At 41.5% G+C, this 10,717-nt stretch overlaps 1 protein-coding gene across 5 annotated transcripts in view; it reads left to right on the top strand.

Moving 5' to 3' along the window:
- Nucleotides 1–3,139: 3,139 nt before the first annotated feature.
- Nucleotides 3,140–10,717, top strand: part of PTPN4 (protein tyrosine phosphatase non-receptor type 4) — a 175,468-nt gene continuing 167,890 nt past the window's right edge. For 2 of the 5 annotated variants that reach the window (XM_084892217.1, XM_084892214.1), the window contains exon 1: nt 3,140–3,899. The gene's annotated coding sequence lies outside the window, so the exon portion shown is untranslated. Of the gene's footprint in view, nt 3,900–6,706; nt 6,808–10,717 lie in introns of those variants that run through there. The other 3 variants (XM_084892218.1, XM_084892216.1, XM_084892215.1) reach the window with 3 other exon arrangements.

Here is a 10,717-nt window from a genome sequence, read left to right as displayed (position 1 = left end):
ACAACACTCTAAACTCTAGCAAGATCTTTCTCTTGGGGGTCTTCTCCCCAGTAACCCAAGGGTTACTCATTTCTTTCAAAGGGTCCTCCCAAGTTGCTGACAGGGGTGGGGGCCTGGGGAACAGGGTTGGTCAGTCAGCCACTGTGCCTGGTCACGGCTCTGTCTCTGCTGCCAGAATTCACTGCCAAGGCCCAGGAAGCCTGCGTAGGCTTCAGAGGCTAAAACAAATGTCTATTCCCTCTTGGCTGTAGCTACCCAGGGTTAGGAGAGGTCCTAATGTCAACCACACAGTGTAGAAACACCAGTCTTTCCCTGCCAACATCCTGCAAGTTTGGACACAACCTTGCTCTTATTCTTCCAAACCACAGCCAAAGGCAGGCTGCAGACAAGGGGGAAAAATTCAGTCAATAGCAGTGTTTGCCAATATCTAGTAGTGTTTGAGGCCACTTAAAAAAAACAAAGTCTTGCTCACTCTTGAATGTGAAATTAAATTATTTAAATTATGTTTCTTAATTAAGTATAAACATAAGACTATGTATAAAGTCCTTATTTTCACAGCAATTCTAACTCTATAAAACAAAAAATATTGCAAATGAAAAATTCAATGAATATTATTATGTAATGTAGTTGATGATGTTGTTTTGCTGAAATTAATTCATCCTTTGAAATGAAAACATGGAACTCACTGCTATTGTACAGGCTTTTATAAGAATGCTTATAGTCAATTTAATTATCCCAATATTCTTCTCTATTTGAATTTCTGTAAAACTTTTGTACCATGTGCCATGAGGACACTTGACCTTCACTTAGCCAGAACACTGTCATCTCCATAAGAATATTCTTTTCTCATTAGCTCAAGGAAATTCAAGTTATAGTTTTGGTGCCAAATACAAAATCAAGTGGCAATATTTGACTGATTATAAGGTGGTCATCAAAATGATCCAGAATAGGCATACATTAATTTTTAAAATTATAATTTAAAACAAGAGCAAAATTTACATAGATGATTTGTAATATATATGATCCATTCATCAGTGTATAAAATGTCCAGAGTAGGCAAGTCCATAGAGACAAAAGGTAAATTAGTGGTTGACAGGAGCTAGGGGGCAGAGGGGATGGAGAATGACGGCTCATAGGTATAGATCTCATTTTCCTGATGAAAATGTTCTGGAAATAGATAGTGATGATGGCTGAACAACTTTGTAAATATACTATAAAGCATTGAGTTGTACACTTGAAATGGGTGAATTTTTATATGTGAATTATATCGCAAGTTTTAAAAGTAAACCACAGTTTTCCTAAAGAATAGGAAACGGATATGAGAATCACATTTATTTATCCAAAGGGTGCACCAAAACAAAGGTTGTTGAGACTATAGCTCTATTTATATTACAACTCAGTTTTTCATTTGTATAAAAGACCATAGTGATTTATGGATGGGGGTGAGAGAACTGGGCTGGAGAGGGAAGGTCTGGAGACAGGAAGATTAGTTGGGGGACTAGCTACAAGGCTCTACAAGGCATCAACAAGGACATAATTAGACCAGACCAGGATCACCCAGTGACATAGATTGAAGCTCAGGAAGAGTCTGCTCTATCCTAGGTACTATCCTGAAATCCCACCAATTAGAGATTTCAGCATTTCATTATTTCAGCAAGCATTTTTGGCAGCTGGCAGAGTCATCAGCATTATAGGGGATAGAAAGATAACTAAGACAAGGTCCTTGCCCTCATTTATCTACTACTAGTATGTATGGAGATAACTCACACGGAGATAAGTGTCATTTAGTAATATGTGCACCATAAGAAAAAGGGAGGTATAAACCCACAACTATCAATGTGAAAGGAGGAAGAAATTACTTTTTACTTCTGCTGGAAGTCCCAGGTAACCTGATGATTTAATATTGATAGGTGAAGGAGATGAAGTGAAAAGCATGTAAGCATTTTAGTGAAGGGAATAGTATGAACAAAGGAATAGAAAACGGAGAGCTAGAGCGAGAAAAGCATATTTAAGGAAGAATGAATGAGCACAGGCTGGAATAAGCTCTGGGAAGGAAAGTGAATAGAAAAGATAAAGCAGGAAAAATATGCAGACAAGTTGTCTTTTTAAAATGGAAAAACTGAAGGGAGGTTCGAGGGAGAAGAGGGTCAATAGTAATCGCTGTCTTTCACAGATTTGTATGAATTTGCAAGATTTTATCTTGTGAAAACCACAGCTGATTAGTAAACAGGCATTTTGTTGGCTTTGAGGGAGCATGTTGAAAGAATGCTTGTAGGAAGGTTAGCTCTGGTGAGGAGCTGAAGCTAAGAGCAAGGAGAGCAAAAGGCGCCAGGCTTGAGACAAGTGCATTGACAAAAAAAAAAAAAAAAAAAAAAAAAAAAGGCAAAGGAAGTGTGAATGCTCCCAAATCTCTCCTCCCAGCATTTCAGCTGACACCACTCAGCCTGTAGGTATCTGCATCTATCCTATCACCAATGTTTGTATTTCCAATAAAATATTCGAATGCACCTGGGGGAAAAAAGCCCTCCTCCCCGAGGGGTCCTCAAACTTTTTAAAGTGGGGGCCAGATCACGGTCCCTCAGAGAGCTGGAGGGCCGGACTATATGAACTACTAATTCCTACTGTAACACCTCTGCTGCGCTCATTGCCCAAAAAACCTGGCGGGCCGGATCAGACTCCTCTGCGGGCCGCATGTGGCCTGCGGGCCGTAGTTTGAAGACCCCTTGTCTTAGTTATCTTTCTATCCCCTATAATGCTGATGACACTGCCAGCTGCCAAAAATGCTTGCTGAAATAATGATTGAATTGAATTCGTCTGTGTTATGAGAGTTAATTCGTTTTTTAAAAGCACACGATTCTGGCACACAGAAGGCACCCAAACGTGTTTCACAGATGAACGTTTATTCTTTGTTTTAGAGACCATATTTAGGATAGGAAATGATTCTAAACTGCATCCTAAACCTATATCCTCTGTTAGCACTTAAGTTGGGAGGCCCTGGGCCAAAAGGTCTGATTCTCCCCTTATTTAAAACTTGGGTTTCTGGCCCCCCGCGTCCGGTGCGGAGGTCAGTAGGCACAGCAGCGGGGGGAAGTGCCGATCTTCTAATAACCAATCGCTGCGGGGCCAAGGGGCGGAGCCACGGCACCCCGTCCCCTCCTCTCATTCCCGCTCCGGACTCCACAGGTCCGGCCTCCTTCGCACCTGCGTGTCCCCCGGCTCTCCGGCTGGTGCCGCCTCTCCCTCCCGCGCTAGCTGGAAGGGGGTTTGGTTCACCTCTCGCGAGATCGCGCGGTGCCGCTGCCGCCGCGGCTCCGGGCCGCTGACTGGCGGCGTCTGCGCAGCCGCCATGTTCGGTTGCTATGCTGTGGCCTGGGAGACGCAGTGTGCTTGAGGGAGGAGGCGGAGACCCGGGAGGGGGAGGAGGTCGAGGGGGAGGAGGCGCGGGAGGCGGGGGAGCGAGCGCCTCTCGCATTCGCGCACACCAGCGCAGCCCCAGAGTCCCCGCTGGATCCCGCCGCGCCGCGCGCTTTCCCGCTCCTCACGGCCCCCCCATTGTTCTCCCCGGACTCCTGGGTCCCCGGGGCGGACCTCGAGCCTGAGCCGGGCGGGGAGGAACTTGGCTGTGGCCGCGGGGCGGAGGTTGGGGCCCGGGCTCCCCTCCCCCTCGGCACTGTTGGGGGTGTGGATTAGGTCATCCCCGCCGGGAGGTGGGCGCGCGCTCCGGTCCCCGGTGCCAGCCCGCGCGGCAGCCCCGCAGCATGAGGCGCAGCCGGCCGCTCCCCGCCCTGGCGCGGCCGCTGCGGCGGCGGGTGCTCGGGGGGCGCTGAGGGGACCCCGGCGCGCCGCCCGGGCCGCGGGCTTTTCTTCTCCGGCCGAGAGGACGCGGCTGTGACACAGAGGTAAGAGGCTCCCGAGTCTCCGCCGGCCGCGGCCCCGCGCGGCTGTTACCTGGGGCGAGTGTGGCTTTTGGGGAACGAGCCAGGTAGGGCCACCCCGAGGTGCAAGGCTGAGTTAAAGGGGAGGGAGAAAAGGATGCTCCCCGGCCCCCCCTTTCCCGGGACCTCTGCTCCGGCGCTCCGGGGTAGGAGTTGGAGTGTGTTCTAGGTGAGCGGAGCAGGGCGGGATGGACGTGGGGATGGAGTGTTCCACCGGACCGAACTCTAAGGTGTTAGAATCTGAGTTTTCCAGAGCTGATAGGATTCCTTTTTTATTTTTTATTTTATTTTATTATTGGATCATATGAGCGCTGCTTGCATGCTGCATAGACGGACTCCCAGGGTTGAAGTTTGTCCGTTTCAGGATTCTACCGGCATATTTAAGAATTTAAGTATTTAAGAATCTGTGGTTGGGGCAAAAAAAAGTTGAGATGTAGCTAAAGAGACGTACCGATGCATTTCCCAGCGGCTCCTTAAACTGGACCGGCTTGCAGTTGGACAGACCTATGCTTGCATATTGCTGAGAAACTTAGGAATGGGAGACTTTTGGGGGTTGTAGGGACACCACTATTGTACCAGGACGATCCGTAGGCTTTTCAAGCCCTTCCTTGTTCTAGGAGATACACACTATGCCAACTGCTTTTCGAATCAATAAATTTGAATACTAATAGATTTATGTGACCAGATTTTAGACCCAGTTAAAACAATACCGTTTAAAACATGTTGGGGGGTGGAGGGAGGCAGAAAACCAATGTATTCTCCTTGTAAAAGACGATTTAAGTAGAAAAAAAGACTGGCCTCTTTTTTTTTTTTTTTTTTTTTTTTTTTTTTTTTTTTTAATCCTGATTTTGGATCCTTAAGGAGCCTGAGAAAAAATTAATTATTCTTTTTTTTTTTTTTTTTAAGCGGGGAGGAGACAACCTTAAAATAAATGATTATTAAGAGCCCAAAGTGTGCTTAATGGAAGAGAGAAAGGTATATCAGTTACATATGAATTTGATGAATATAAATTCAACCTATAAATAATAAAAAAAAAAAGACTTTGTGAGCAAATGTTTGTGTATTTGTACAGAATGTCTTTTCTAACTCATAATAAAAGAGTGCAATCATTTTGTGGACCCCACCATATTTGGTCAGAATAAATTCGTGCTCCAATTTCCACAAAAACTTTTTATTATTTTTTTAATGGCACACATATCTTAGTTACCGTTTTTTGCACTGAAACATGTGCATGGTTCCATAATATGATCTTGGTGGTTTATAAGAAGAGAAACGTGTGTGTGTGTGTTTTGTGTTTTTTTTTTTGTACATGGGAATATTTGTTTAGCTCATCTATTTTAAACATTTGGCAAAAGATTTTGAAAACACAAAGAGCCACAATTTTGTAGTTTTTAATATTAACTGAGCAGTTTAAAGTTTATTAAGGTAGAAAAAATCACAGGTTCCTCAAAAGCAGTAATGAATGAGGATATGCCTTTCTTATTGCATATTTTCTAACCTGCTTAGCTTGTGGGTATTGAATTGTTTCAGACTTTTTCTTGTGTTCTAATTGAATATCTTCAAATGTTCCTAGTAACTTTGTTACTTTAAATTTGTGACATCCAATTTCTAATTTAGGCTAGGCATAAAACCAACATTGATTGAACACCACTTGCTAAAAATACTTTCTGGGTCAGATGTATTCAGAATGCAGCCTCAGGAAAATTCATTTGAACTATTCTACTGTGACCAATGTACACTTCATTATTATTGAAGGACTTTAAAAAAAATCGATACACTCCCACACAATTAGGTTGTATAAGGCATAGAAGCCTTTTTTTTCTTAATGTATAAAATACTTAATGTGGGATAGTAATAAAAACCTAAATAATTTTCTTAAATACATGTGAATCCCCATGGATTATTAAACTCTGATTTGTATATTAAACATTTTTTAGTTTTGTCTACTAAACATAATTTAGTTGTAAAGGACAGTACAATGTGCAGTGTTATCTACTTCCTATTTATGACTTATTCTAAATTCTACAAGGGGGATGAGTGGTTTTTTAGTAATCTTTAAGGAGCAAAATAAGAGACTACCAGATAATTTCAAGGAGACGCTGTTATTGACTGTTGTTGAGAGGACTTTTGTTATTCCTCTCTGAAAGTTAATGTGGTCAGTTTTAAATAACAAGAAAGTTTTTAAAAATATGTAGAAGTTTTGTTTAGTGGAAGTTTAAAGACCTATGTTTAAAAGTTCTGCTTTAATTCTTTATGTTATTAGGAATGTAATATTGGTAATCTCATTAGAAACGGCAAATTATGTGACTATGTAGCTAAATATGAATTGTTCATTCTAAATAAAATATAGAATTGGCAGAAATTCACTGGTTATAAACTGAGTTGAATTTTGTTGTTTTTCTGGGTTAATAATAACATGCATGTTGTGAACTTTTTTATATGCTGTAGTCTAGTTTTGTTAAATTTGTCAGTTCACCAGATTAAGCTGTGAACTGGTTTAGCATTCTGGAGATCCTTTTTCCCCCTGGAAAGTAGGGGGAAAGTGTTGTTTCTTCATTTAATATCCAGTTATTAGTACAGATGGTGGAATCGACTTTATTGGTGTAGAATTACATTATTTATGAACAGTATAATATATTTTACTTTGATCAGTCAGTATAGTCATGTTTAAAATAGGATGGGAAACAGAGGGTCAATTTATTCCATTCTCTTGCACTTTATTGGAGGCATTTCCCTCTACATTCATTCTTCATTCCATTATTCCTAAATAGAAACACTGGAAGAGAGGTGCAAGTATTTGAAGAAATTGGCAGGAGCAGAAGAAAATTAGGTACTGTGGATTATTTTGAGGGGAAGGAAGATACTAATTTGGGTGAGTTATTGTGTTTGTATCTTTTAACAAGGAGGTTACGGTATATTGAGGAGCAGGGGAAAAGGACCCAGAGGGAAGTATTTATTGTCTTTTATGTGCCAGACAGTGTAAAGGGGCTTTTTGTGTTATCCCACGTAATCTTCAAGTTCACTTTGTGAGGTAGGTATTAATAATCTCCTGCTTTTCCCTTCTCCTCCCCAAATGAGGGCAAGGAGAAATTAATTTGTCTAGGATCACACTGCTAGTAAGTAGAATTCAAATTAGGTCTGTCTGACTCTGAAGCTTATTCTTTAGATCTTGGTGTCCAGGTAAACCTTCTACAGTGATGGAAGTACAGTAAGTCTAATCCTCACTTAAAGTCATGGATTGCTTCTGTGACTTTAAGGAAGAAGACCTATAATGAAACCAATTTTACCATGGCGAGCTGATAGAAAAAAAGGGTTAAGTTCTTAAGGCATCTCATCAACATTACAGCATTAAACTAAATGACATTATTCTTTTTTCTGCTCTGTCAGATGTGGTAACCATGTGCAGCATGGAGTGCTCAAAAATGTGACTATCGTGTCTGAGGAACTGAATTCAAAATTGTATTTAATTTTGGCCCTGGCAGGGCAGCTCAGTTGGTTAGAGTGATGTCTGATACACCAAGGTTGCGATCCTGATCAGGGCACATACAAGAGTCAACCAGTGAATGCATAAATGAGTGGAACAACAAATTAGTGTCTCTCCTCCCCCCCTTAGTCTCTCTCTAAAAATCAATTATAAATTTTAAAAAATTGTATTTAATTTTAATCAGTTTAAATTTAAATAACCAGATATTGCTAGTAGCTATAATATTGGACAGCACAGCTTTATATCTTACTGCCTAGAAAATCTGAGTTTTAATATTGAAAATTCTACTAGCTGTACATGACATTAGGCAAGTTATTTAGTTGTTGAGCATCAATTTAATTCATTTTGAAAATGAAGAGGTGGTCACTAAAAGGTTACCTCCAGCATCCTTCTTACTCCAAACTTGCAGGATTCTTATTAAAATGTGCAGTGGCATTTAATATTCACAATTATATCTGAAAGGCCTTCCTCCCTAATATACTCACCCATTATATGAAGACTAGAGGCCCGATACATGAAATTCGTGCAAGAGTAGGCCTTCTCCCAACTGCTTGCACCAGCTTCCCTTGGGCAATCTGGACTTAGGCTTCCCTCTGGCCACTGGCAGGCACCTGGGACCAGGGCTTCCCTCGCAGCCCTGGCTTCCGGAGGGTAGGCTGCACAGACATCCGGCCTAATTAGCATATTGCCCTTTTATTATAGATTTTTATTGTTTAGTCAGTTTCTCTTTTTGATCAGAGTATGTATAAAGCACACATAAAAGATAATGGATTATTCCTGTCCACCCCCAGTTGTTTGGTGAAACACTGTGTAACCAAAGGCAGTACCTTGGAACAAAGTTTGGATATTTAAAGACCATATTTCAGCATGCCATCTTCCCATTTAAGAATATGGTTCTCTGTTGTCTATTAAATTAATCCCAAACTTATCTGCTTGGCCTTGAAGACTTTCCACCAACTTCCTCTCACCCCGTTTCTCATTCTTGCTTAAAAAGAAAACTTGTTTTTTTCTTTGCCCTTGATTTCTCGATTTAAACATTCCTGTCTCGGATCCATGTTTTCTCTTCAAGTATTCCTTAAAATTCACCTTTTTCCCCCCTGAAAAAATGCTGCTTAATCCAGTCATAATGACTAGATTTTGAATCCTGGTAATAAGCACCTTGGGATTAATATGTGATTATTTACATATTTCAATTGAGTACATCCTTCTTAAGTTTTTATTTTACCTACTCTGTCTAATGAAAATGTAAAAAAATTAAATGCGGATTGTTTCTTTTGTATTGCCTCATAAGTTTAGTCTATTTATCAATTATGCTTTAAAGAGTTGCTAATTTAAAAAAAAGATAATTACTGTAACAACATTCATCCTTAATCACCACTCTAATAGATGTTTTTGTTTCCTTTCAGGCAGTTGTTCGTTCATATTTTTAAAAATAAAGTTGTGTGGTAGAAATATAATTTGAGTTTGATGTACTGTAAATATTGTGTAGCAGGAGCATTGTAATGTAGGGAAAAGCTGACACACTTTGGAGTTAGATAGGTCTGGGTTGGAATGTGGTCTCAGAAACCTTGGGCAAATTATATAACCTCTGACTTCCTTAACTATGAAGTCAGGATAATAGTTGGCCTTGAGTTGTTGTGAGGATTAGGGTACTATGTATAAAACATCTGGCACTGTTTTTTAAATAAAAGAGATGATCAATAAATGGTAGCTGATACCATTTTTCTCATTTTTCTTTCCCCATTGTTATAACTTAAACAGTTGCTTATGCGTTTCACATGATTTATTGGTCAGATGATTTAGTCATTTACCTTTTGTTAAACATTTTGGTTATTTCTAAAGCTTCCAATGTTATATCTGCATTGAATATGTTTGTGCTTGTTTGTTTCCTCAGTCTAAAACCCTAGGACTGGGAAAAGGGTCCAATGGTAAGAATATTTCTATGCCAAATCTTTCTTTTAAAAAACAATGGTGTTCTTGCTTTGGAAAAAATCCTAATGCTAATTTGGTTGTAAAATTGAACTTCATTGTTTTAATTCATGTATTTTTAAAAGTTGGTTGCCCTTTCCTGTGTGGCTCAGTTGTTTGGAGTACCGTCCCGTCCCGTTACAGAAAAGTCACAAGTTTGATTTCTGGTCAGGGCACATGTCCAAGTTCCAGGTTGGATTCCCCAGTCTAGGTGCGTGAGAGAGGCAACCAATGGATATTTTACTCTCAAATTGATGTTTTTTGTTTTTTTTTTCTCTCTCTCCCTTTTCCTTCCTCTCTCTGTAAAATCAATAAAAAAGCATGTCCTGCCGAAACCGGTTTGGCTCAGTGGATAGAGCATCTGCCTGCACACTGAAAGGTCCCAGGTTCGATTCCCGTCAAGGGCATGTACCTTTGTTGCGGGCACATTCCCAGTAGGGGGTATGCAAGAGGCAGCTGATCAATGATTCTCTCTCATCGATGTTTCTAACTCTATCCCTCTCTCTTCCCCTCTGTAAAAAAATCAATATAAAAAAAAAAAATATATATATATATATATAAAAAGGTTGTCCTTGGGTGAGGATTAAAAAAAAAAGAAAAAAAATATTTGGCTTATTGGTGAATTATGTAGCGAACATTTATATAACTAAAGGTCTGGCACACAAAATTCGTGGGGGGGTGGGGGGCGCGAGGGTGTCCCTTAGCCCAGCCTGCACCCTCTCCAACCTGGGACATCCCTCTCACAATCCAGGACTGCTGGCTCCCAACTGCTCATCTGCCTGACTTCCTGATTGCCCCTAACCGCTTCTGCTTGACAGCCTGATCACCCCATAACCACTCCCCTGAGAGCCTGATTGATGCCTACTGCTCCCCTGACAGCCTATTTGCCCCTAACTGCCCTCCCCTGCAGTCCTGGGTCCACCACAACTGTCCTTCCCTGCAGGCCCAGTCCCCTCAAACTTCTTTCCTCTGCTGGCCTGGTCACCACTAACTGCCCTCCCTTGCAGGCCGGGTCCCTCCCAACTGTTCTCCCTGCTGGCCTGATCAGCCACAACTGTCCTCTCTTATAGACCTGGTCCCCTCCCAACTGCCTTCCCCTGCTGGCCATCTTGAGGTGGCCATCTTGTGTCCACATGGAAGCAGTCATTTTTGATCACCTGGGGGCAACCATATTGTGTGTTGGAGTGATGGTCCATTTGTATATTATTATTTTGTTAGATAGGATAGAGGCCTGGTGCATGGGTGGGGGCTGGCTGGTTTGCCCTGAAAGGTGTCCTAGATCAGGGTGGGGGTTCCTTTGGAATGTGGGGTGGCCTTGGTGAGGGGCCTG

Source organism: Pipistrellus hanaki, assembly GCF_964339955.1.
Source record: "Pipistrellus hanaki genome assembly, chromosome: 8".
NCBI lineage: Eukaryota > Metazoa > Chordata > Mammalia > Chiroptera > Vespertilionidae > Pipistrellus > Pipistrellus hanaki.
The sequence above is the reverse complement of the archived record's forward strand: the minus strand, read 5'-3'. Positions and strand labels throughout refer to the sequence as shown.